Here is a 26,351-nt window from a genome sequence, read left to right as displayed (position 1 = left end):
TTTGTAATTCAGTGAGTCCTTCAGTGCAGGCCATTAAATTTTGTTAATTAATATAGTTGTCTAGTATTTAGATAGAATAAATTACTCATTTTTTATTTCAGTATCTTGTATTCTTAACACATGCTTCTAGCTGTGACAGACACTCAGGTGTACTTATGTAATAACAGCTTTAAGTTTCATTTTACCAATGTGCACACGTTTTGGATGTCATATTTCTACAGTGTTTTTAGCTTTCGCACCTTACTCTTTTTTCCTTTCACAGAACGCTATGAAGTATTTGTTGCAAGTATTAGTTTCATTCTTGGTAGATGAGGCAACTGAAGGCATGGACTGTTGAAACTAGTTGCAAAGCCACAGTCTTTAGTTAATCCCCAGGGAGGGGCTCTCTCCAGATTTCCAAAGGAATTCTCCCACAGCCTTTGATGAAAAAAGGCAGGATGTAGAGTTTTAGTGATTAATTCTCCAGCTCCATGCTCTTCCCTGGGTTAGCCCAATTCAAAGCGTCTTTAGATAGAAGCTGACCCACAAGCCCCATTAGGAAGCGGCCCCGAATGTCTTGTCCACCTGTGTTTCCTGGGCACAAGATCATAATAATGACTAATAAGCATTCGTTGACTCAGTGAATGAGTGAATAAATGAATGGGAGTAAAGGCTCCTAACAGAGGTTTGCCAATGGCACCTGACGCCCTCTGCAAAGCTCAGGAACAGTGGGCCTCTATCTGACCAATGACATGGCACAACCTGTGAGGACACCACCGTCAAAATGGCTCTCTTGGCCTGGCTTTGTCCTCTCTGCCCGCTTCACTCGTTCCCCTCGGGGCATCTTGAGACCTGGGTCTGGTGCAGGGGCCACCAAGTTTTGATCTGTTCCTCTGCATCAGAAGAGGTTAGGAAGCGTGAATCCTATTCAGATTGGATGAGGTAAGTGGAAGGGGGCTAAATGCCTCCCAGGTGGCGATGGGCTGGGCCTTACAGCAAAGGCATAGAGGGCGTTAGCCCTAGAACTGTGTCTGTGCGGCACTTCTGACCCGCATCTGCGTGGTTCAGCGTGCCTGTGCTTCGGCACCAACCTCTCCTTCCTTCTGACCTTTCCCGGAGACAGCTAGCATGCTGTCCCCGCAAAACGGCCTTGGCTGAATTCTGCTGGGTGCAATGCTGCTGCCCTAAGGAAGGTGCAATAAACAGCCCTATGCGGTGCCTCGCACTGCGTGCTGGGAGCACATTGCTGAGGTTACTGTTCCTTGGTCTCTACCGAGCCTTCTCGAGGAGGGGCACAGGGACAAATTTCTCCATGGTCTCATAACCAGGAATAATTGCGTCTCTCCTGAGCAAATGGCTTCTTCTTTGTTTTAGGGAGACTGCAATTCATGTAATGGGTCATGTTTCCCTCTTTATGTAGCCTGCCTGAAGGCTCAGGTTCAAATTTACAGCCTACCCCCGGCAAGTATGTAAGACTTCCTTGCAAGAATTTTGTCTCTCTTATTTTCACTGTGTTTTTCCTTAGACTCATTTTATTCACCTATTTTAAATTTAGTTTATCTTATTGTATTGAATGCATTTTTGTCTCTTTGTATTTTGTTTGTTTGCTTTTTTAATAAACCAACTTAAATTCTTTTAAGAAAAAAAAACAACAGGATATAAAGAAATAAAAATAAAGACCAGTGAGTTCATGTAACACCTTTCAGTTTTTAAAAAAATTCCCCAGGCCTTAATTTCATACCTTTTCCTCCTCTGATCTCAACATCAGTCCATCACTGTCTAGTGTCATAATCCCTTCTGGAATTTTTTTTTAAGGAATTTGACCATTATATTAAAAGTAAGGTGTTAATAGCTGATCCCTACAGCTGCTACTTTCTAGAAATGTGAATTTAGCTAAATTATTTAATCTTTTTCATTTGTAAGAAGAGTCATAATATTTATTTTGTCTGAAGGTTGTGAAGATTATGTGAAATACTGTTTGTAAAGTATCTAGTACCTTATTTGACACATGGTAAGCCTTTTGTTTAAAACAATCTCATAAGTGGAAAGTGCACTGGACTCGGAATATAACGTCTCTGCTTTTTCACTCATTAGCTTATGACTTTGGGCAAATAAATTTTACTTTGAACCACATTTTAATCATATGTAATTTTATGGCATGGCTTAGAGAATCCTTACGGTTCTGGCTTTACTATTATTCTTGGAATCTAAGGCTGGCCCTAAGTAACCTGTGAGAGTGTGCCCCCATTCTGTCCTCCCTAGAAATGGCATGGATATATTCACCTGGGCAAAGAAACGTCTGGGGAAAAGGGATCCAGATCTGAAGCAGGGAAACAAAACGGTCCATTGTGCTGGTCTTTATATTCTTCACTGGTGCTGATTATGATATTTGCAAGTGTAGTAGGGTCTTCTGGTATACCATGAATTGCTAGTGATTATAGTCCTGAATTCAAGTGGATTTCAAAATACATGCCATTATGGTTGCTGCTCTCTGTAGTGAAATGGTGTGTAACCCAGTCGTTTGGTGAATACACAGAGAGGTAGCAGTGGGACAAAGGGAGCTACTGTTGCTGGTCAATGACCCTGTTGGCCAATGACCACATTTGGTTCAGTCATGGAGGCAATCAAAACAAGTGTCTGTGTCCAAGATATGGTTTCTATTCAGGAACTAATGGGCAATAGGAGATCTCCAAAGCAAGAGGGAACTCATTTATCAAGAAGAGAAATAAGAGTTTGTAATAGATAATGTAGAAGAAGAATATACACTGAGATGAAGCTACACTCTTAACAATTCAAGGTGCAGGGGAGCTTTGTGGTTAAGAGCACAGAATTCTTTAGTGTGTGGTTTTGACCAAGTTACTTAATCTCTCAAAGCCTCAGTTTCCTCATATCTCAGAAGAATATTGATACCTCATATGGTTGTTCTAAAGAGATAATATAAGTGCCAAGATATGTTACTCATGGGTAACTATTATTAATAAAACTATAAGTACTATTACAAACCTCAAATTCACACTGGACTTCAAGGTTTTGCTACCCCTAATCTAATAAACTATACACACTACAAGAATAAATGTTAAAAACAAACCATTAGGTGATCCAATGGTTTGTTGGAGTAGAGTGCATATGCAGAGAAAAACATTCTAATAAATGTTTGAATCAGTGTACCATGTCCATTAGTTTTTGTCTCTGGGATCTCACTTTAAAAAGGTCGCCATCTACTTTTGCTTTTGGTTGATTTCATTCTGTGTGTATAAGTTGGGATTATAAAGTAAAGACATTAGTTTCCATGAACTTCCCCCACTACTCTATAATCCCGTTTTTTCTACTTCTTTTGAAGCTTTCATCTCCTACCTTTGTGTGGGGTAAATGTAAATTAGCTCAGCTTGTTTTAAGGAAGCATTATGACCCTGAATCCTGAAAACTCTTTATTTTGTAACATAACTTTAAAAATGGTAAAAAAACTAACCCAGAAGAAAGTGAGTGGTAAGAGACTGTGGTACTACTGTTACAAAAACAGAGAAACCACTGAAAACTAGTCTGGTTTGGGTTCAAGTATTTTTGTTTCCATGAGCTTTAACTTTTGCTTGGTCCACTGAAAATTCAGAGAAATTTTGAGATTCTAAGTGGTAACAATGTGTGGTAGTTACAGCCTCAGAACAGAGCACCTGGGAGTGGTGGTTTTCTTGTGTATCACTGTTTGAATCTTTCAGAAGAGAAGTGAAATTCTATAATCCAAGTTTCATTGACTTATTTAATTTTGACCTTCATTTTTATGTACAATCTCTCCTATGTCAAGTCACATGCTGGTCCATTTGGATTTGAAAGTTTATAGATAATTTTGCAGGCAGTATTTTCATAGAAAAGAAATTAGAACTGAAAACTAGGATTCTGGCTGCCTGGCACTTAAAAATCATGATACCCTTAATTCAGTTTGTAAAAGATGTTCCATATTTATTTATTGATTATTGAATTAATGCACTAGTTTTTACAAGTAATTTCTCTGCATTATTTTTTTATTTAAAAACTTTTGAGTTGTGGTTACAAAACAGAAGGTAAAATTTGCCATCTTAACCATTTTGAGTGTACAGTTCTGTAGTGTTAAGCACATTCACACTGTTGTCCAACAGAGTTCCAGAACTTTTTCATCTTGCAAAACCAAAACTCTAGACCCGTTAAATAATTACTCCCCATCTCCTCCTCCCCAACCCTGATCAGTTCAGTTTCGAAGTGGGGTATCTATATGTTTTGTGATTAGGTCATTTAGGTGAATTGCAAACTGTAGGGTACTGTGTGCTTACTTGAAAGTATGGACAAGAGGCAAGCATGAGTGTTCTTAGTGGGTACTGCTATCTCAGAGCCTTCATTTACTTAATTGAAAGTGTTTAAATAATGCTCAGGGTCCTGGCTGGGAAATGAACATCATGGAAGAGGTTTAAGTGAAAGAAAGAACAAGTGAGGTTCTGACACCCTGGTACAGATCTCCTCCACTTACTTAAAAAGTCAAGATGATGAGATCAAGTCATCTCATTGGCTATCTACCATCACTACCTTCATAGCTACCATGTACTAACATGATGGGTGAAATATGGCAAGATAATAATGATGATGATGGTGTTGATGTGACGGTGATCATGAGAATAGTGATCGCTTAGACTCATGGATGTTCCATCTTCTATCAGATCTCTTGCCTGATAATGTTCCAAAGTTTGGAAACTGTGTTTGATGATACCCCTTTAGCCTCCACAAGGTTAAATTCATAGACCTCATGACCTAAAGTCACTTAAGACTTGGTTCTAGAGTGTTTCAGGTACGTTACATTAAACAAGTTTTTATGAGTCAATCTGGGAATTTAATTATCATTTATAAACTTGTTCCCTTGCTAAAAATGTAGTTTGAGTCCAAAACAAATAAATTAAAAATTTCAAGGAAACGATCCTTTAAAGTAGGAAATTATCTCAACTTGTTCTTGTAATTCTATATCAGCACTTAATAAAATATTTTAATTTGGTTTTGGAATAAAAGCGATAGCTTAATTTTAATAATGGAGGAGAACAGTAGGATACCTAAAAAATGAACAGTATTGCATATAAGTTCTTTGAATTAATTAAATACAAAGTCATTTATATTTAGTTATTTGACTTTGAAATATAGGGTAAGTTTTTAAACTTTGAATGTTTTAATGATGTTTTTCTTATTTTGATGTTAACGTGAATTCTTACATCTCTCCACTCACATATTTTGCCTACTCTTGGCTAATCCTGAGTGGTAGGGAGAGCTAACCTAAAATTAAAAGTGTGTTTCAAACAACCTACAAATTAGTTGATCCAAGCACAGATAATCAAGTACAGATGGTATTAGTACTACTTAGGTAGTGATGGGCTACAGGAAAATAGAATGAGAGGAATATGCAGTTTGGGTGAGCTATTTAACTGAATCTGGGTGGCAATATGCTTCTGAGAGTTTTTTAAGATCTTTCCAGTGGTGGAGTATATAGAGATAACTCCAGTATTAATTATAACGTTGGCATATGAAAAAAACCCATATGCTACATCTCTTACCTCATTCATTGCTTGTACTGATGAGCTGATTTGGTCTCTAATCCTGGGTTCTTTTCCTTTCTTGAAGCCCCATCTGATTCCCTCTCTCTTCGTTGATAGGGACACCCTTTCTGGTTGGAGGAAGACCATTTTCAAGACAAAAGAATATGGGTGGCTGCACTCCTCTGCTAGGACTACACCAGAGTTAATATGGTGAGTGCACTCTGACCAGACTGTCATCTACAACTTGGGGACATTAACCAATATGGAAAGTGTCCAGGGATATGTAGAAATGACACCAGATTAGAACCCTAGGGGCCTTGTGGATAGGTTTAAGGAAACAATAATAATTTCATCAGTATTTACCAACAGTTGAATGTTTTCCATGTGCCAGGTGCTGTATGTATCATCTTGTTTAACCTTTACAAAACCTTATAAGGTAAATCTTCTGACTAATCCCATTTTGAGATTAAAAAAACCCCAGAGATTTAGAGAAGTTAAATCATGTTCCTCAAGCTTATGCAGGTGGTAAAAGATCTGGGATTCACCCAAAGATTGCCAGACCCAAACACAAATATGTCAGTTATCCTGCTAGTGTTGCTACAGTGGTGGTGGGGATTTGAAACTTGGTTGCTGTACTTTGGGTGACCATTTTGCCTAGTTATTGCCAATTAGTTAAGTTTGAAGTCCTTTACAAAGTTCTCCTTTGTTCTGCTTCCTTCCTCTTTTCTACGTCTGGTTATTTTCTTCGCTTTTCTCATATCACTCTCAGATTGGACACAAAGGTCATGATTCCTGCTCATTCTTTTCCCTCACTGCAAAACCTGGATTAATTAAGACAGAGGAGCCAGAAATATGGTGACCAGTCAGTTTCTCTTCCTGTGCACTTTAGCCCAGCTATCAGGATGAATTTAGATTAGGCATACTCAAGGATATACATGAGTAATAACTATAAGCTTTCTCATAGATAACTGTATTGGGTGTGTTTAAATGTACAACTCTGTTTTTCTATTATTATGTGATATTTCATGTTGACTTGTCAAACTGAAAAATACCCATATTGATTTTGCAGAAAGCTTCACATGTGAGATAAATGCACTCAAAGACTCCTCACAAGTAGCTCTTTGGAGCTTCAGATGTGAAATGGATCATTCCTCAATCTGTAATAGACCCTTCTGTGAAGCTCTTCAATCAAACCTGAGAATTCAAGGTGAAATTGAGGGGAGGATGGGAAACCCCTACAGGGGGATTTGAGTAAAGCGGCTGAGCGAAAACCTGGGGTACTTGCTGAGTCTTTTCTTCATTTCTTTTCTTGAGCATAGGAAGACTGTCAATCACTGTGTGACCTTACATGCTGTATGTGTGTAATGCCTGGGTACAACGAGACAAGCTGTAGAGGACTCACTCTACACATGCACCTTTGATTTCTTTCCATTTGTCGTTTTTTCCTGACAACCTTCAGGTTATTTTTAAAGTGGTTATTTTATACAGATTTATTATTTTATTATTAGAGTTTCTCTTTCCATGAAATTATTTATATTGTTATAGTTGATAGGATGAATTTTTTTTATCTTTTGAGAAAAGCATTAATAATCTTTTAAGAAAGTTAGTGATGTATGATAACTAGTTAGAAAGAATTGTCGTATTTTGTTAAGTCATGATCCTGGTAAGTACATCTTATTTAGAACTCATGTTTGTAGATCATGTAATGACTTTTAATTAGTTTGTTCCCAGTAAAGCAATAAGACAGATTTACCCCTACTAAGGGAAACAGTATTCTTCTGAAATTAGTTTTTATGTCACATTTTTTATTTATTTGGGGGCACATTTTCAATTGGATATTTCTAGGTTAAGTAAAAGAAACTCTAGAATTTTCAATGGGCTATTTATTTAGTTTGGGGGAGCTGTGAATCCTGACACCAAACTGAGTAATAAGAACTATGCTTTGGAATTTATGCTCAAATATAGAATATGTTTGATAATAGTTTTTTGTGCTGCAGCTGCTGTGAAATGATTGCTCTCCCATATCTGTGTCATAGCTTTTCTAAGCCACAGAGATGGTGTTGTTTGTAAAGCTCGAATATTAGTATAATCTTAAGAGCAGCATATTAATTGCCCGGGAGGTTTACATATTTGTTCTACACACGTGATTAAGGATCACGGCATCTTTTACAGCATAATTTTAGAGATGGAGAAAATGACTATTGTTAATACTTGCTACTCTCAGTTTCCTCTACAGCAATGCCCTTACACCTTTCTTTTTCAGGCATTTTGTAGCATCCTAAACAGAAGGATATTGAAGGGAGCTGATTCTGCTTTGATCCTTGTGCTTGTTGTCAAAGCGCTTGGGATTGAAGAGACTGTTGGCTACAATTGACTGTGACAATTAGGAGATGATCAGAGCCCTAGAGTGGAGCACTTAAAGGGTAATTTACATGTCAGTTTGTCGAATTAAAAAAAAAAAGATATTCAGCTAAGATTTTTTTCCCTTCAGAGCCTTGTAAACTGCAATTTGTGCTCTGGTAAGAAAAACCTGGCAGAGGAGTTAGGATAGCCATTACCATTTGAAAAGAAGCAATCATAAGGCCGCTGCTGAGCCCTTTGTCCACTAAAAATGCTGATTTGCAGGCAGTGAGTGAAAAAGTGGAACCGTCACTAAATAAAACGTAGAGTTAGGTAACTACCTCCCCCCCCCTTGGTGACTTTTTAATGTTGGTTAAAGGTGCTTTTTAAAAAACATATCTTAAGTCCTACACTTACTATCATTATAACATTGTCATTGGTCATGAATGTTCTTTCCTAAAAAAATAATAAAAGGATGCATTGAGGAAGTGGTAGGTGGAACACGCGCCAACAGTCATTTGAAAGGCTAGAGCTGGCTATCAGTTGAATCTTATTCTTTTCCCTTTTGTACACCATCACAATTTTCTAGTCATCCTTTGCGCTATTTTCCCCCTACTGTATCAGGGTGCTCCTAGGTTTTTCCATTTTTTATTTATACTCCAATTTTAAAGTAGGAACTGTATTTCTAACCTTTGCATATTTAGCTTATTTGGGTGTATTTGGCTAAAAAATAATGTAGTTTCAGTCCATGATTTGCTATCCACATGTGGTCGTTTCTATACTTTTCTATTAGGTAATCCATATAAACAAGTAAACAAAAATAGCTAGAAAGCTAAAAAAAAAAATTGACGGTAAATATATGCTGATCCATTTAATTGTCAAATAGAATTTTAAAAATTAGTTCAGAACCATTTTTGTCTCCCCTCACCCACTGGAAATCATTAATAATAAAAAATAATAACATAGTTGCAAGATTTTCATTTGGATAATTGTCTGAAGAAAAAAGTTAATCTATCAACATAAGCATCCTATCCAGACATTTAAATTTGGTGTGTGTATTTAATTCAGATACGTATTAACTTTCGATGGCAGATACATTTTATATTCCATTTTTTGGATACTCGGCTATGGTGAAGGGCATTTGCAGAAAGGCAGCAGAGGGTTAGGAATGAGTTTGTCTTTATTCTAAAACATTAGCCTTTATTGATGAGAGCTAGGAACATGCATGTCCTTCAAAAGCCAGAGTTTCCAGCAGCCAACTGCTGTTCTGGACACTGTATGTTGAGTTTTAAGGCTGCCCTTCCATTAAAGACGTTCACTACTTTCAAATAAGAGGGCTTTATTTCTCTTCATTTAGTCCAATACCTTAACAACAACACATTTTTTTTTTCCCCCAAAAGATGCCTTACAAAAGGAGTCACATTATACTTTTTGGAGTTTATGAAAATCACAATAGTCAATGTGGAGACAGGTTGAAAGAAGTCAGTAATTCAGAGGCAGATGTGGGGTCTCCTGTCTGCTTTGCAAGGAAGACCCTGAGCTTTTTGGTAAAGTTTTTCAACTCTCTAGTTTTCCTGTGTGCATGGCTCCCCTTGCAAAGAAGAACACACAGCAAGAAAAAAAAAAAAGTGAATAAGTGCATAGGTTATTAAGTACAAAAAGGATAATGAGAGAGGGAGTCAGAGAAGGGCTGGGTTTCCTTAGCATGTGTCTGGAGAAGGCAGGCAATGGTAAATTTGTATCAAAAATCAGGCACAGCAGGAGGTGTTCATCTCCCAGGTAATGGGTAAATGATGAGCAGATGAGCCATCCTTATATTGATGTAAGTATTTTGTTCCAGCCAGTCACAATTAACTTTGATTTGTTTTTAACTTTCCTCTTATAGGTTTGCATTTAAAACACTCTTGGAACACTAATTGTATAAAATTCTGGTAACTGCACATTTTCTTTTTAGAGAGGTAATGAGTGAATGAATGAAAAGGCAGGGATTATTTGCCATTCTAAGCGGGGATTGTCAGAACATTTCTACTTGACTGAAATTGTTTTGGAAGGTGAGCTGGAACAAGAATCTTGCAACTAAAATGAAGTGACTCTGCATGTGGTTCTTGGGTGTTTCTCTTCATCAAAGAATTCCGCAGAACTGCTGAATTACAAGTTGATTTAAATTTTATTTATGAGAGAATATTTAGGTGAATCCAAAGAAAACATTTTAGAGTATGCATATTTGACTCTTAACAAGTAAATAGGAGTCTTTGAGAGCTCATTTGGAACTATTTGAAATGAGTTTTCCTAACACCAACATGGTGTTTTTTTCAATATACAAATTGCCATGTTCTGACAAAATAAATTATTGAAATGCTTTGAAAAGTTTTTGGAAATGTACCCAAGGAAACAATATGTAAATTGTTTGAGTTAATACACATGTCAATTTATCAAAATGCTGCCACTGATGTAGAGAATGTACTTGAGGACACTGGGAGGGGGAAGGGTAAACTGGGACGAAGCCAGAGAGTGTCATGGATTTATATATACTACCAAATGTAAAATAGATAGCTAGTGGGAAGCAGCCGCATAGCACAGGGAGATCAGCTCAGTACTTTGTGACCGCCTAGAGGGGTGGGATAGGGAGGGTGGGAGGGAGATGCAAGAGGGAGGAGATATGGGGATATGTGTATATGTATAGCTGATTCGGTTTGTTATAAAGCAGAAACTAACACACCATTGTAAAGCAATTATACTCCAATAAAGATGTTAAAAAAAAAAAGCAGAAAAGAAAATGCTGCCACTGAAAAGTCCTAGAACCTTTAGCATAACATTCCAGAACATTTACTGTCTTGTTTAAAGGTGCAGCTCTTTCTTTGTACTTGTTTGAAGGTGGCAATAGAGTTACCGGGTTTAGCAAATAAAATTAAAGAATTCCTAGTTAAATTTGAATTTCTGATGAACAGTGAATCATTTTTCAGCTTAAATAGGCCCCACCACTCTTTGCATTTTATTTGGCAACCCAAGATGGCACTCTGATTAGACAGACATTGCAACCATGCATTGAATAGACAATTTAATTATTTATAAAATATAAAATGTCATTTATAAATCATTTTACCTTTCACTATCAGAATAGGGCAACAAACTTGCCCCTTTAAATAGAAACCACAGGACTTTTAAACTCATCAATGCTGAGTTTAATATTCCCTGTCATTTTCCTAGGGCAAGCTGTGACTTGTCATTTCGAGCGTATAGTCATTTCTGTCTGACTAATATCATGGAGACTTCAGAGAAGGTGGCTGAGGCGTCTGGCTTACCTACAGTGATCAGCTCTACAGAGAACTGAATGATGCAGTGGGGACATAATTTTGCGAAGCCACATCTTTTCTTTTGTGGTAGGATTGTGACTGCATATACACGTACTTATGTTACTGACCTTCCCAAGTTGGTGCCCATCTAGATCCTTCTGCCTGGTGTCAAACAAGCCAATAGAATGAGACTAAGTTTGGTTCAGAAGCAAAGGAAAGCTTTATTCTTGGATCAGAGAATGGAGAGGCGGAGCTCCCGCTCTAGAGCCTCAGGCTTTCCCTATCAGGTCGTGGGTGGGGCTGCTTTACAGGCTTCTCGTCAGCGGGAGGGGAGGGGGTTGAGTTCTCCCGCGGCGCGCAGCTGTGCCGCTCAAGCTCCAGATGGCAGTGCCGGGCGCAGCGTCTCTTCACACGGCCCTCTGCCGCCATCTTGAATTGAGTGTTGGGCTCCGCGTCTGCACACAATCTTGAGCTGAGGCGTCCAGTGCGGCCATTTTGTTCTAGGAACTCTGGTCTGACGCGCCGGGCGCAAGGCCTCTGCACACAGCCGCCTGTGAGCAAGTGAAACGACCAAGGACAAAGAAAAAAAAGAAAGGTTAGGCTTTATTTTATTATCCTCTGTTTTTATTTCTGGGTGACACATATGTATGTAAATATGTATATATGACCAAGTTTGAAACTCTTGTAATTCTGATCCTGGTAGCATCTTCTGGGAAGGGAAAGATTCAATGCACTTTTTTTTTTTTTTTGCGGTACGCGGGCCTCTCACTGTTGTGGCCTCTCCCGTTGCGGAGCACAGGCTCCGGACGCGCAGGCTCAGCGGCCATGGCTCACGGGCCCAGCCGCTCCGCGGCATGTGGGATCTTCCCGGACCGGGGCACGAACCCGTGTCCCCTGCATCGGCAGGCGGACTCTCAACCACTGTGCCACCAGGGAAGCCCTCAATGCACTTTTATTTCATTTAACTTTGTTCACCGTGACGTAGTTGCCATGAAAATAGCCAGGTGGGAACTTTACTCAGTGCTCTGTGGTGACCTAAATGGGAAGGAAATCTAAAACAGCATGGATATATGTATATGTATAACTGCTTCACTTTGCTGTACAGCAAGAAACTAACACAACATTGTAAAGCAACTATATTCCAATAAAAATTAATAATAAATTAAAAAAACGAAGCTAAAACTTCCAGAAAATGAGATATCTGATTTATCTTTGGGGCCAGCATTTATTTTTGCTAGTATCATTTCTGTCGTAGTTCAGGCTGCTGTGACAAACTTCCATAGACTGTGTGGTTTATAAACAACAGACATTTATTTCTCACAGTTCTGGAGGCTGGGGGTCTGAGATCAGAGCGCCAGCATTGCCAGGTTTTGGTGACAACCCGCTTGCAGGCTGGCAAGGGGCCATGTTCTTCCTGTGTCTTTGCATTTTAGAAGGTGGAGAATTCTGGTCTCTTCAGTCCCTAATAAAGGTACTAATAATCCCATTCGTGAGGATGCAACCCTCAGGATACAATCACCTCCCAAAAGTTCTGCCTCCTAATATCCTCACATCGGGGATTAGTATTTCAACATACGAATTTTGGGGGGACGCAAACATTCAGTCCATAACAATTTCTCACTGTCTTGATGCTTTTTATGGTCTGTCAGAAAGACTATTTGTAGCAGAAAAGTTTGGAGCCCTGTTTCCTTTCCTCCTAAGGCCCCTTCTAATTTCAATTATAGCTTCAGTGGACAGCTCCTCACAAGCCCAGGCCTCCAGAACATTTTTTGAGTCTTCCCAGTTTCTGCCTCAGAGCCTTCTCCAGAACTGCAGAAGCATGCTGGATGCTTCCTCAAGCTTAGCATGGAAACGTGGGGGAGTTAACACCCTCAAGGGCAGCTCACAGCCGATGGGAGGCAGAAGTCTGTGGAAAAAAGTTCCAGCTTCCTGTCTTTTAGACAGGCAGTTCTGAGAGGCACTCAGCATGCTTCTCAGAGGTCCCATCTTCAATAGCAGGATCTTATATTCCCTCATGGCACATTATTTGGCTTTTCCCTCAACCCTGCTTCATCCTCTCCATTTCCTCATCATTTCTAGGGATAACTAATATGCATCCATTCCTTGTCTCAAGGTCTGCTTTCAGAAGGACTCTAGCTAAGACACCTCTGATGCTCCTTTCCTCCCAGCCACCAGTTCTCTCCTTGCTCTAGGTTCAGATATTTTGCTTCCTTAGGTTACATCAAGGCTTCCTTTTCTTATTTTCAGAGGAAGAGAGTTCTGCCACTGTACCTACCTCGAAAACTGTCATATCGGTTACCAAGCACACACGCACATTTAACTCACCAGAACTCTTCCTTTACAATAAAAACCACTTTTTATCAAACACCCACTATATGTGAGGGCATATGCTAAGGGATTCTTGAATACTGTTTCATTTAGTCCTCAGCATGTTACTGAGAAAGAATCAGTATTTCTATTTTACAAATGAAGAAACTGAGGTACGGAAAAAAATTACGGGATTTCTTTCAAGACCACAAAGAAGCTAGTAAGTAGTAAAATAAGCACTGTGTTCTGATCTGACTCCAAAGCCCATTCTTTTTTTTTTTTTGGCCACGCCGTGCGGCTTGTGGGATCTTAGTTCCCTGACCAGGGATTGAACCTGGGCCCTCGGCAGTGAAAGCACTGAGTCCTAACCACTGAACCACCAGGGAACTCCCCTTTTTCCTTTTTTTTAAAAAATAAATTTATTTATTTATTTGTTTTTGGCTGTGTTGGGTCTTCGTTGCTGTGCACGGGCTTTCTCTAGTTGGCGGTGAGTGGGGGCTACTCTTCGTTGCAGTGCACAGGCTTCTCATTGCCGTGGCTTCTTTTGTTGTGGAGCACGGGCTCTAGGCGCACAGGCTTCAGTAGTTGTGGCACGTGGGCTCAGTAGTTGTGGCTCGCAGGCTCTAGAGCTCAGGCTCAGTAGTTGTGGCGCACGGGCTTAGTTGCTCTGCGGCATGTGGGATCTTCCCAGGCCAGGGCTCGAACCCGTGTCCCCTGCATTGGCAGGTGGATTCTTAACCACTGCGCCACCAGGGAAACTCCCCTTTTTTCTTTTAATTGAGGTCTAATTTACTTACAACATTCTATTAGTTTCATTTCATTAGATCATTTCAGGGAAATGATCACCATAAAAAATCTAGTCACTATCAGTCACCATATAAAGTTACAAAAAGTTTTTTTTATGATGAGAATTTTCAAGATCTACTCTCTCAGGAACCTTTGAATATGCAGTACAATACCATTGACTGTAGTCACCATGGTACACACCACATCTCCATGACTTATTCATTTCACAACTGGAAGTCTGTACCTCCCAACTTCCTTCACCCAGTTTTCCCACCTCCAACAACCCTCCCACCTGGTAGTCTCTACTGTTTTCCATATCTTCAGGGTTTGTTTTGTTTTGTTTGTTCATTTGCTTTATATTTTATATTCCACATAAAAGTGAGATCATACAGTATTTGTCTTTCTCTGTTTGACTTATTTCACTTAGTATAATGCCCTCAAGTTCCATTCACATTATTGCAATGACAAGATTTCATTCTTTTTTTATGGCAGAGTAGTATTCCAGTGTGTGTGTGTGTGTGTCTGTGTGTGTGTGTGTGTGTGTGTGTGTGTGTGTGTGTGTAGCCCACATCTTCTTTATCCATTCATCCTTTGAAGGATTCTTAGGTTGTTTCCATATCTTGGCTATTGTAAATAAAGCTGCAATGAGTGAATACACCTTTTCTACTTTAAGTAATGATGCAGTGACTATAGGGGTGCTTATGTCTTTTCCAATTAGTGTTTTTGTATTCTTTGAATAAATACCCAGAAGGGGAATTGTTGTATTGTGTCATAATTCTATTTTTATATTTATATTCCCTTTATACCTACTTTATTGAGAGTTTTATCATAAATGGATGTTGAATATTGCTGAATGCTTTTTTCTGCATCTATTGAGATGGTCATATAATTTTTATCCTTCATTTTGTTAATACGGTGTATCACTTTGATTTGCTAATATTGAGCCATCCTTGCATCCTGAAATAAATCCCACTTGATCATGGTGTGTGATCCATTTAGTGTATTGTTGAATTTGGTTTGCTAATATTTTGTTGAGGATTTCTGCATCTATGTTCATCAGGGATATTGGCCTTTAATTTTCTTTTTTTCCCCCTTTTTTTGTGGTGTTTTTGTCTGGTTTTTATGTCAGGGTAATGATAGCTTCATAAAATGAGTTTGGAAGTGTTCCCTCCTCTTCAATTTCTTGGAAGAGTTTGAGAAGGATAGGTATTAAATCTTTAAGTGCTTGGTAGAATTCACCAGTGAAGGCATCTGGTCCTGGACTTTTGTTTTTTGGGAGGTTTTTAATTACTGATTCAACCTCCTTACTAGAAATTGGTCTATTCAGATTTACTATTTCTTCCTCATTCAGTTTTGGAATATTCTAGGAATTTATTCCTTTTTTTCTAGGTTGTCCAGTTTGTTGGTGTATAATTGTTCATAGTAGTCTCTTGTGACCCTTTGTATGTCTGTGATATCAGTTGTAATTTCTCCTCTTTCTTTTCTGATATTATTTATTTGAGCCCTCTCCCTTTTTTCTTGGTGAGTTTAGCTAGACTTTTGCCAATTTTGTTTACCTTTTCAAAGATCATTTCTATTGTCTTTTTAGTCTCGATCTCATTTATTTCTGCCCTGAATTTTGTTTTTCCTTCTACTAAATTTGTGCTTTGTTTATTCTTTTATTTCTAGTTCCTTTAGGTGGAAAATTAGATTGTTTATTTGAGATTTTTTTTTTTTGTTTCTTGAGGTAGGCCTGTATTGCTATGAACTTTCTTCTTTGAACTGCTTTTGCTGCATCCCATAGAATTTGGTAAGTTGTATTTCCATTTCCATTTGTCTCAAGTATTTTTAAAAAAATTCTCAATTTCTTCATTGACCCATTGTTTTTATGGTAGCCTGTTGTTTAATCTCCACATATTTGTGATTTTTTTCCAGTTTTCTTCTTGTAATTGATTTCTAGTTTTATATCATTGTGGTCAGAAAAGATGCTTGATGTGTTTTTAATCTTCTTGAACTTATTGAGACTTGTCTTGTGGCCTGGAGAATGATCTACCCTGGAGAATGTTCCATGTGCATTTGAGAAGAATTTGTATTCTGCTGCTTTTGGATGGAATGTTCTGCATATATCTATTTCTGTGTATAACCAGGCCTGTCTGGTCTAATGTATTGTTTAAGGCTGATATTTCCTTATTGATTTTTGTTTGTTTGTTTTGTGCGGTACTCGGGCCTCTCACTGTTGTGGCCTCTCCCGTTGCAGAGCATAGGCTCCGGATGCGCAGGCTCAGCGTCCATGGCTCACGGACCCAGCTGCTCTGTGGCATGTGGGATCTTCCCGGACCGGGGCACGAACCCGTGTCCCCTGCATCGGCAGGCGGACTCTTAAACACTGCGCCACCAGGGAAGCCCCCTTATTGATTTTTTATTTGCATGATCAATTCATTGATTTAAGTAGGATATTAAAGTCCTCTGCTATTATTGTATTCCTGTCAATTTCTCCCTTTAGGTCTCTTAATATTTGCTTTATATATTTAGGTGCTCCTATGTTGGGTGAATACATATTTACATTTGTTATATCCTCTTGTTGAATTGAATCTTTTATCATTATATAATGCCCTTCTTTGTCATTTATTACAGACTTTGTTTTAAGATCTGTTTTATCTAAGTATAGCTACTGCAGATTTCTTTTGGTTTCCATTTGCATGGAAAATCTTTGTCTATTTCTTCATTTTCAGTCTGTGTTCTTATATCTGAAATGAGTCTCTTGTGGGCAGCATATAGATGGGTATTTTTAAAAATAATCCATTCAGCCACTCTGTGTCTTTTGAATAGAGAATTTAGTCCATTTGCATTTAAAGTGATTATTGATAGGTATGTACTTATTGCCATTTTGTTAATTGTGTTCTGGCTGTTTTGTATTTCCTCTCTATTCCTTTCTTCTTCTCTTGCTATTTTCCTTTGTGGTTTGGTGACTTTCTTTAGTGTTATGCTTAGATATTTTTCTTAATATCTATTGTGTATCTATTTTAGTTTTCTGCTTTGTGGTTACCATGAGGTTCACGTATAACTGCTTATATATATAACAGTCCCTTTTAAGTTGGTAGCAACTTAAGTTTGAACGAATTCTAAAACTCTACACTTTTACCAACCCCCTCCACGTTTTATGTTTTTGATGTTACATTTTACATCTTTTTATTTTGTGTATCCCTTAACTGATTATTTTAGTTATAGTTATTTTTAATCCTTTTGTTTTTAACCTCCATACTAGCTTTGTAAATGCTTAATCTACTACCTTTATGATATGTTTACCTTTGCTAGTGAGATTTACACTTTCATATGTTTTCTTATTAATAATTAATGCCCTCTATTTTCAGCTTAAAGAAGTCCCTTTAGCATTTCGTATAAGGGCAGTTTAGTGGTGATGAACTCCTTTAGCTTTTGCTTGTCTGGAAAACTCTTTATCTCTTCTTCAATTCTGCACGATAACCTTGACATGTAGAGTGTTCCTGGTTGGAGTTTATTCCCTTTCAGTATTTTGAATATATCATGTCACTCCCTTCTGGCCTGCAGAGTTTCTACTGAAAAATCTTGTGATAGTCTTACGGTGATTCCCTTATATGTAACATTCTTTTTCTCTTGTTGCTTTTAAGTTTCTCTTCTTATATTTAACTTTTGACATTTTAATTGTAATGTGTTTTGGTATGGATCGTTTTAGGTTCATCTGTTTTTAGAATTTTCTTGGATTCCTGGATCTGGATGTCAGTTTTCCTTACCTAGGTTAGGGATGTTTTCAGTCATTATTTCTTCACAGTTTTCTGCCCCTTTTCCTCACTTCTCCTTCTGGAACTCCTATAACACAAATGTTATTTCTCTTGATTTTGTCCCATAGGTCTCTTAAGATATCTTCACTTTGTAAAATTCTTTTTTTCTTTTTGTTGCTCTGTTGGGTGAGTTCCACTGCCTTGTGTTCTGGGTCACTGATTCTTTCTGTTGCTTCATCTAGTCTGCTGTTGAACCTCTCCAGTGTATTTTTCAGGTTAGTTATTATACTCTTCAGCTCTGTGACTTCTATTTGGTACTTTCTGTATCTTTGCTGAAGTTCTTACTGTGTTCACCCATTCTTCTCCCAAGTTTCATGAGCCTTTTTATGACCATTACTGTATACTCTTTAATATGTAAATTACTTATCTCCATCTCATTAAGGTTTTTTCCTTAGGTTTTATCTTGTTCTTTCATTTGGAAAATATTCCTCTGTTTCCTCATTTTGGTTGACTCTGGTTTGTTTCTATGTATTAGTTAAAACAGGTATCTCTCCCAGTCTTGAAGGAGTGGCCTTGTGGAGATGAAACTTATCTTTCAACCTTGCCCTAGCTCTTGGTTGTCTTTTGAACCTTTGTGACTGTCTGAGTAGCCTGATTTGTTTTTGATAGGTCCCAGTTGTTGAAGGTGTGCCAAGACCTGTCAGTGTTCCAAAAAGAGGAATCCCAGTCAGCACCTAGTTTCAGGCTGATTGGAAGCCAGCCTGCCAGGCAGCAGTACTTAAAGTATGCTAATATATGCACTCCTGTGGGACCACAATCGTAAATCCTGCTGGCCTCTAGTCCATGTGATCAGGTGTTCCCTGGGCAACACTTGCAAAAATTAGGGCTTCAGATGAGCATATAAGCTCTTTTCTGGGAGGTACCAGCAAGCTGTAGTGAGGCTGAGGGAAAGTACAAAGATGGTGTTCCCCAGCCTACATTCCCTGAGTGCACCTCTGTGGCCTCTAGATGCATGGCAAATCTGAAGCCTGCGCCTCAGGCTGAAGCTCCAGGACAAGTAAATAAGCCCTTTTCACAGAAGGGATGGGGGTGTGTTTCAGTCTGCTGTCTGTGCAGTGCCCTGGGGGTGGTCGCCTGCCAAGAACTGTCTTCTCTGATTGTTACAGAGAGTCCAGTGGGACCCAGGAATGCAATCCCCCCTGGCCACCAAAGCTAGATGATCAAGGAGCATCTCTTGTGTGAACTGTGTGTGCCTGCCAGCTTTAGCAAGCTAGTGGGAGATCATAGGACCAGGGCATACCTGCTAGCTTTTGCAGGGCTGGTAGAGAGCACAGGGTCAGGATGTGTCTGCTGGCGCTACTCAAGGTAGAGGAAGAGCACAAAAATGGTACCTACCAGCTCCTCCATCCCCAGAGAGAGAGTCCCAACAGGGCCCTGCTCTCCTAGAAGATACTTTAGGATTATCAGATGAATCTCCTTCACGTATAGTCTAGGCGCTTTTCAAACTGTTGCTTTTGTGCTGGTCCCCAGGGCAAGCCCTTTAGGAGAAATATCTCAGTTTCCTACAGCTTTGGTTTTCAAATCCAGGCATTTTGGGGGCTCATCTCTCCATTGCAGATCCCAGTGGTTGGGGTTCCTGGGGTGGGGCATGAACCCCTTGCTCCTCAGAGAGAAGCTCCAGATTTGTGAGATCCCTCCTGACTGGGTCGCCAAGCTGGGCATGGGGTTTTTGGCGAGACTCCGTCTCTGCCTCTCCCACCCATCTCCATGTGGCCCTTTTACTGTTTGTTGTGAAGGAACTGTTTAACTAGTTTTCAAGTCTTTTCAGAGGGTATTTTTCCATATGTTATTGTAGATTCGTCATGTCCATGGGAAGAGGTGAGTTCAGGATCTTCCTACGCTGCCATCTTCAAAGCCCATTAGTTTAACCATTACACTATAGAGCTCACCATGTAAGGCTCTTAGAAGTTAAAATTTCTTTATCATATACCAATATGAGTGGCTAAAGACATAATTGGTTAGGAAGTAGAGATGACAGAGTTGGTTTATATCAAATAAGGCAAAATCTTTTTAAAAGCTTCTGCTCTTTTCAGGCTTTTTGTGCTAGCAGGATGAGCAAGTGTCATGGTTTTTATACTGCCAGGAAGCTCTGGGGCCACGGATGAGATCAGAAGTGTCATGATAAACAGTACAAGAAAGCCCATTTGGGCATAACCCTGAAGGCCAACCCTTTCGGAGGTGCTTTTCATGCAAAGGAAATTGTCCTGGAGAAAGTAGGAGTTGAAACCAAACAGCCAAATGCTGCCATCAGAGAGTGTTTCAGGGTCCAGCTGATTAAGAACAGCAAGAAAAAAAATCATCTTTTTACCCAATGATGGTTGCTTAAATTTTATTGAGGAAAGTGATTTCTGGTTGCTGAATTTGGTTGCGAAGGTCATGCTCTCCTTGGCGACGTGGAGTTCGCATTGTCAAAGTTGCCAATTTCTCTCTTTTGGCCCTCTGTGAAGGCAGAAAGGAAAGACTAAGTTTTGATGGTGAAAACATGGTAGTAATAAATTTTCATATGCCAAAAAAACCCCCCAAAGCTTCATATATCAACATATAATTGAACAAAAATTTTGAAGTACTGGTTCCACTGTGAGACCTGAGGCTCCATAAATTTATGTCTATTTTGATTTACAGTGCTTTGCACATGTTGGGACTTGGTAAATATGCATTAAATGAATTAATTGGAATATTGTAGAATATAGTTTAAATTGACTTCAATGAACTCAAATTCTTAGTGATCCACTTTATTAAACAATTGACTTTAGTATCTTTTAAGATGATTTGTTACTTGAAAAAAAGTAAAATTCTAGTAGTATATAATTTAAGACAAATTGTTTAGAACAATGTTATAACATGGTTCTCAATGAAATATAGTGACTCCAGTTAACTTAAAACTCTTGGAGGCAAAAGGAAGTGAAAAGATTCCATCTGATGTTACAATAGGCACATAATTAGAGGTCTGGGAGTGTTAGAGTGCAAAGGTCACATGTAGTAAACATGACTTTCTGTGGAGACAGGAGAGGCCACAGAAAAGCCACACAACATCTATTCTCCACTTGGATAAGGGTGGGAGAGTTAGTAACCCTTTTGTATAACTTAGCCGGAGGGGAATGAGGACCCATGGCAGGTCTTCTGTGTCTGACTACCTATTTGACAAAATAATGTATTTTATAAATATTAGAATTTTGAACTCCTTAGGAGCTGACTACATTTTGGGATCAATTCTGTAAACCCCGCATATTAATCCTGTTGTGTGCTTTGATGTGGAGGTAGGAGCTTACCCATGCAAATTTTCCCTGACTTTTTATTGATAGAACTCCAAATTCTTTTCCAATTTCCATGCAGTTAGGGGTCCAACTATATGACAGTTTCTAAAACCTTCATGACGTTGTTAGTTTCATAGAATGAGAAAGCTGAGCATATGCAAAAGATGAGATTGTGCTTTGCTGGTTACTGTTGGTTTCTTAAAGTAACTATAAAAACTGGTAGCCCCTGAAGAGTGGAAGTAGAAACTACTGCAGTCCTAGTGTTATCACCACTGGCAGAATTAGCTACACCAATGAAAAATAACAAAATCAGATGTAACTCGATCTTTCCTTGGTCAGCAGTGGGAGCTAGGTAATAAGCAAAAGTAAGTTTTGTCTATTGGATTTCAAGACTGTAAAAAGAAGTCTAATATTCTGCCATTCAATATGCTGGATGGGAATACTGTAAGACAAATTCAATACAAACTAAAATTTGTATTGAAATTTGTAAACTAAAATTCTACCCAAAAGATATTTTTAAAGTTCTTTTTACGTGAGAACCAAACTTCTCCTTGCCTACAGGTTATGTTACTTTGATTGGCTGAATTTTTTTTTTTTTTTTGCCATGCCCCCCAGCTTGTGGGATCCTAGTTCCCCAACTAGGGATTGAACCCGGGCCCTCAGCAGTGAAAGCGCAGAGTACTAACCTCTGGACCACCAGGGAATTTCTCTGATTGGCTGAATTTTTATGGATAATTATAATGTAAATTACAGAAAAGAACATGATTATTACATATTTAGTTATATACCAATTACTATGTCTGAATCCTAATTAGGATTAGGATATATGAATCACTACAGCTAATATCTGGATAAACATAAACTAGCCAACTGACCCAGTTAGAAAAATTAGACTCACATACACCTTTACATAACTAATGCTAACAGTGGGAACAGACTCCATCCAGAACATTTCTTAGAACAAATTTAGGAAAGTCCAGGGCATCTTACTTCAGAATGCCTAAAGCCATATCTGATACTCAGTGTCCGTATATTTAAGCTGTTCTTTGGTTAACAACACTCAGCCAGCTTGGAGGTGTTGGATAAATATCTTAAGTTGTAAAGATGTACATGTGAACTAAGAAGTATTCAGTATCATCATTAGGCAGACATCTGTGACTTTTAACTTTCATTGGTGGAAGAATTCCCTTCTTTGTACTAAAGACAGTCTGATGAATGCATACCCTTTCATAGCAGAGAGAAACATATTGTCTTCTTACACATATATCACCTATAATTGTTGGCAGAGTTATGACTACTGCCAGAAATTAGGGATAGAGGTGACAAGCCATGGATTCCCACCAGCTACTATTCAGATACCCATGATCCCTTTGGGAATTAGTCCAACATGCTTGTGAGATAGCCATGCTTTCTCACATTTAAATCTGGGGCTCAGGAAAACTGCTTCAGCTCTGTGAAGTAAGGATGACTTAACTTGGGAATATTCACTGTTCTCCCCATTTGGAAGCATATCCGGAAGATAATAGTGGATAATAAACTTCAAGCTTTAAAAGGTTGCCCTTTGGACTACCTTGCGTATCAATATTGACTTTGATGTAGAAAAGCTCTCTGGTTCTTCCGTATATGAATGTTAAGTGGCATGATCAGGATTACAGTGAGTGTTCTGTCCCTGGATCTCTCTGCTAAAGAGACAGGCAGGGACCAGAGTAACATACAAGGTCCCTATATTTAAGCTGTTCTTTGGTTAAGTAGCACCCTTACATAACTTCTGCTTGGCAGTGGGGACCTGATTGTATTATCACATAATTAACTTATTGACTAGTAGTCTAGTGATCTTAAACAGGTGTTGAATTTATATGCAGGCAACAATTTAGGCATTGGAAGAATCTGTTTTATTAATTTTATTTTACTATTCACTTATTCTCTAAGCGTGATGTTCTCTAAACACTGTATTATTGTATAATATGCTACTTAATATAGTACTTAGTGAATAAATGACTAATAACATAAAATTAGTCCACTATAATTAAATATTACAAAATTTGCAAACAGAATGGTTTGGTAGAATAAAGCAAGCCTCAGAAAACATGATTTCCAGGAATACTCTAGTTATATGAACTTGAATAGTGATAATGCCTCTCGGACCTCCTTTTCCTAATATTTTAAATAAAGAAATTGAAACAAATGATTTTAATTTTTTCCATAGATCTTTATGGTCTGTGCATTTGTTGAATGATGATTAGATCATAACTATGTAATAAGTGCTAAAATTGGGAGGATATACTTTCATTTTTCTTGACTGTTCCAAATTTCAGTGAGTTTAATTTAGATAGAGTACTAAATAAAATTTTCTGTGGAACTCTAAGAATACATTAAGCCTTTGACTAAAACTTTTTTTTGATGGATAGGCAAAAAATAATTAAGAATTTATAAAATGTTTTGTCCTTATTCACATGTGTCAAAAATCCAGCAATAAAAATGAAAACTTGCTTTATTTAGAGAAGAGTACACAGGCTTTTGTTAGTTCCAGGATGATAACAAGGTGTTAGAATCACAGAATGTAGAACTGCAGATTTATGTTTGGTACACTGCCAGAAACAACAGGGTTGAAAGAACATGTCGATTTATATATATTCTCAAGATTTTATTATCCAGTCTCAGGCTGTTTGACTGTTTTCTGGGATTCATATTCTATTTCTAATTCTTAACCTCAAACTAATTCTTAGAAGAAAAACATGATTGACTAAAGGTTAGCTGTGGAATTCAGTAGGTTCTGAATATAGATGGTAAGAAAGGTAAAAAAATCAGGAAAAGTTAATTTGTCTGACCAAAACTAAGAAAAAATTAATTTCAGTATGTCATATGTTTTTTGGAACACTTAAAAAAACATATTCAAGTCTGAAAATGTGTTCAGAATTTATTTTAAATGATCAAACTATTAGGTTTTATATTTCACATCCATATCTTCTTCATTGTTTTACAGTCTCTACATCTTTGAGGTGAGTCACTTTTATCAATATTTCATACCTGAAATGGCAAGTTAATATTATTGATGGTGGCAATAAGTTGAGTTGATTATCCTGATATCTCCTACTGAGCAGATTTACAATGCCATTAATAATGTTCTTTGGTAGTTAAATGTTTTAGATTATCTTCTTATAAATACATTATCTTCTTATAAATACATATTCTATACATATTGTGCATTTCCAGGTTATCATAATTTATAACTATAAACTATGACTATAATGTATCAGTAATAAGGCAACAACTAGTGTTTATACTATGCTAAGTGTTTGCATTTTCCAGAGGTTCAAATACCTAAGGGATCCAAGGTGGGACCAAAAGAAGGAATAAAGGAGACAATTCTAGACTCTAAGTAGAAAATGTTCAAAAATTGCTCTGATATCACATTTAAGGAGAAAATATGCCAATAAGAAGATGCATTTTTTCAGGATTAAATCGGCATTTGTTACTTAATAGCATTTGTCATTTTCTAATTTTTTCATATGTAGCAAATTAATTTCAAATCATTTTGCTCTTCCAAATGCCTTTGTGTATTGTGTTTCTTTTTTCATATTCTTTTGGATAACATTTGAGAAAAAATAAGACTACAACAGTCATTGATTACAGTCAGGATGGAAGACATTTGTAAGACCAATGAACAGGTGGAGTATGTATGATGGGAATATTCACTTTTTGTGCCACCATTTTGTAGCTGTTTAAAAAAAAATTAGCAAATGGTGGATATTGTTTCTTTACAAAAAATGGTTCTGTACTGGATCCATCTGCGAAGTATAAACATGTCATCAGCACTCATTTTCCATCTCCAAAAAACATTCCCCATGTCCATATTTGATTTTCAAGTGCATCTGTGCACTGATGGAAACCCTCCCAACATGCTGCCACACAATTGCAAAACCCACACGTTTCTGTCTTTGAATCAAGCTTTCAGGAGAGCCTGGCCTCCCCTGGGTATAAGCTTGTTTTGAAGTTGCAAAGGTCCCCTGGGTGACCCCAATGAAAGAAACTTCAATGTCCATGGTAAGGTTAAGTTATTCCTTTTAGGAAGATAATCTTGTCCATGAAGTTTTTTTCAACTTTGTTCCAAAATTTTTTTTGTATCTTAGAATCTCTCTTTTTGTGCCCACACTATACTTACCTAATGATTAGCACTTGCACGAATGAGTTTCTCAATGACTAAATTCACATTTAAGAAAGTAAGTGAAGATCTCAATATTAGTTTGATTATTCAGAAACTTTAAGCAGAACAAGCAGGGAGTTCATCTCAGAAAGTTGAAGGACAAGCATCCTGAATTCTGTGAGTCCCTAATGTTATTGATAATCACATAATCTGAAAGAATTTAAAACTTCACTGGAAAAATTTAATCTCTTCATAAACACACATTCAGAAGTGAACTCCTTGATAAAGAAGGAAATTTTGTTTTACCTCGTTATTTTCCCAGTGCAGGACCAGAGTTACCTTCGCTATAGAGCAATGGAGTAAGCCTTGTCTGTCATTTTTAATCAGGTTGTTTTAGGTAATTTTTGTTATGCTCCTCATTACTGAATTGTTTATCAATAGGTGCAGCAAGTGTCACTAGCTTTTCTCATCAAACCAGGTCTGACAAAGCAGCACAGTGCATGGGAAAGAGGCAGCTAGGTGAAACTAATGCCATAGATGTTTGATTCATTAGGAGCTTATTGTTAACGGGGATGTCTGATTGTAAAGGCTCAGTCAAGCAAAAGAGTGCAGAGTAATCAGTCGGATTTATAGTTTGCAGGGCTCAGAAAAAAATCAACATAAACCTTGGATATAGTAGAAACAGAAAAATCCCCTTTGGGCAGCCCTAACCTGGAACCAGCCAAATAAGGTCATGCTACATGAAGGTTTCCTGTTAGGTGATGGGAGATAGAGGCGGATTAGAGCCATATGGCATGGCCTATCATACCTTCTGACTTAAGATAACAAAGCCAAGCTTTGTGCTTAGCTGTTTTTGACTGACATCATCAATTTTATTTTATGTTGGTCACCTCCGGTAACAGGAAAAA

The 26,351-nt window shown here is 38.0% G+C and overlaps 1 long non-coding RNA gene and 1 pseudogene across 2 annotated transcripts; both read left to right on the top strand.

Annotated features, from left to right (window-relative positions):
* Positions 1-856: 856 nt before the first annotated feature.
* LOC132521847 (uncharacterized) lies at positions 857-12,284 on the top strand. 2 transcript variants are annotated; one of them, XR_009540973.1, is made up of 6 exons: positions 857-921; positions 5,640-5,732; positions 6,592-6,729; positions 7,786-7,945; positions 9,817-9,913; positions 11,070-12,284. It is a non-coding gene; the product is annotated as an uncharacterized LOC132521847 (long non-coding RNA). The 2 variants fall into 2 exon arrangements; XR_009540972.1 differs by lacking the exon at positions 9,817-9,913.
* Positions 12,285-20,096: 7,812 nt separating this feature from the next.
* LOC132521547 (small ribosomal subunit protein uS12-like) lies at positions 20,097-20,590 on the top strand (annotated as a pseudogene).
* Positions 20,591-26,351: the final 5,761 nt, after the last annotated feature.

Source organism: Lagenorhynchus albirostris, chromosome 6, assembly GCF_949774975.1.
Source record: "Lagenorhynchus albirostris chromosome 6, mLagAlb1.1, whole genome shotgun sequence".
NCBI lineage: Eukaryota > Metazoa > Chordata > Mammalia > Artiodactyla > Delphinidae > Lagenorhynchus > Lagenorhynchus albirostris.
This window is presented reverse-complemented; position numbering and strand designations above follow the sequence as displayed.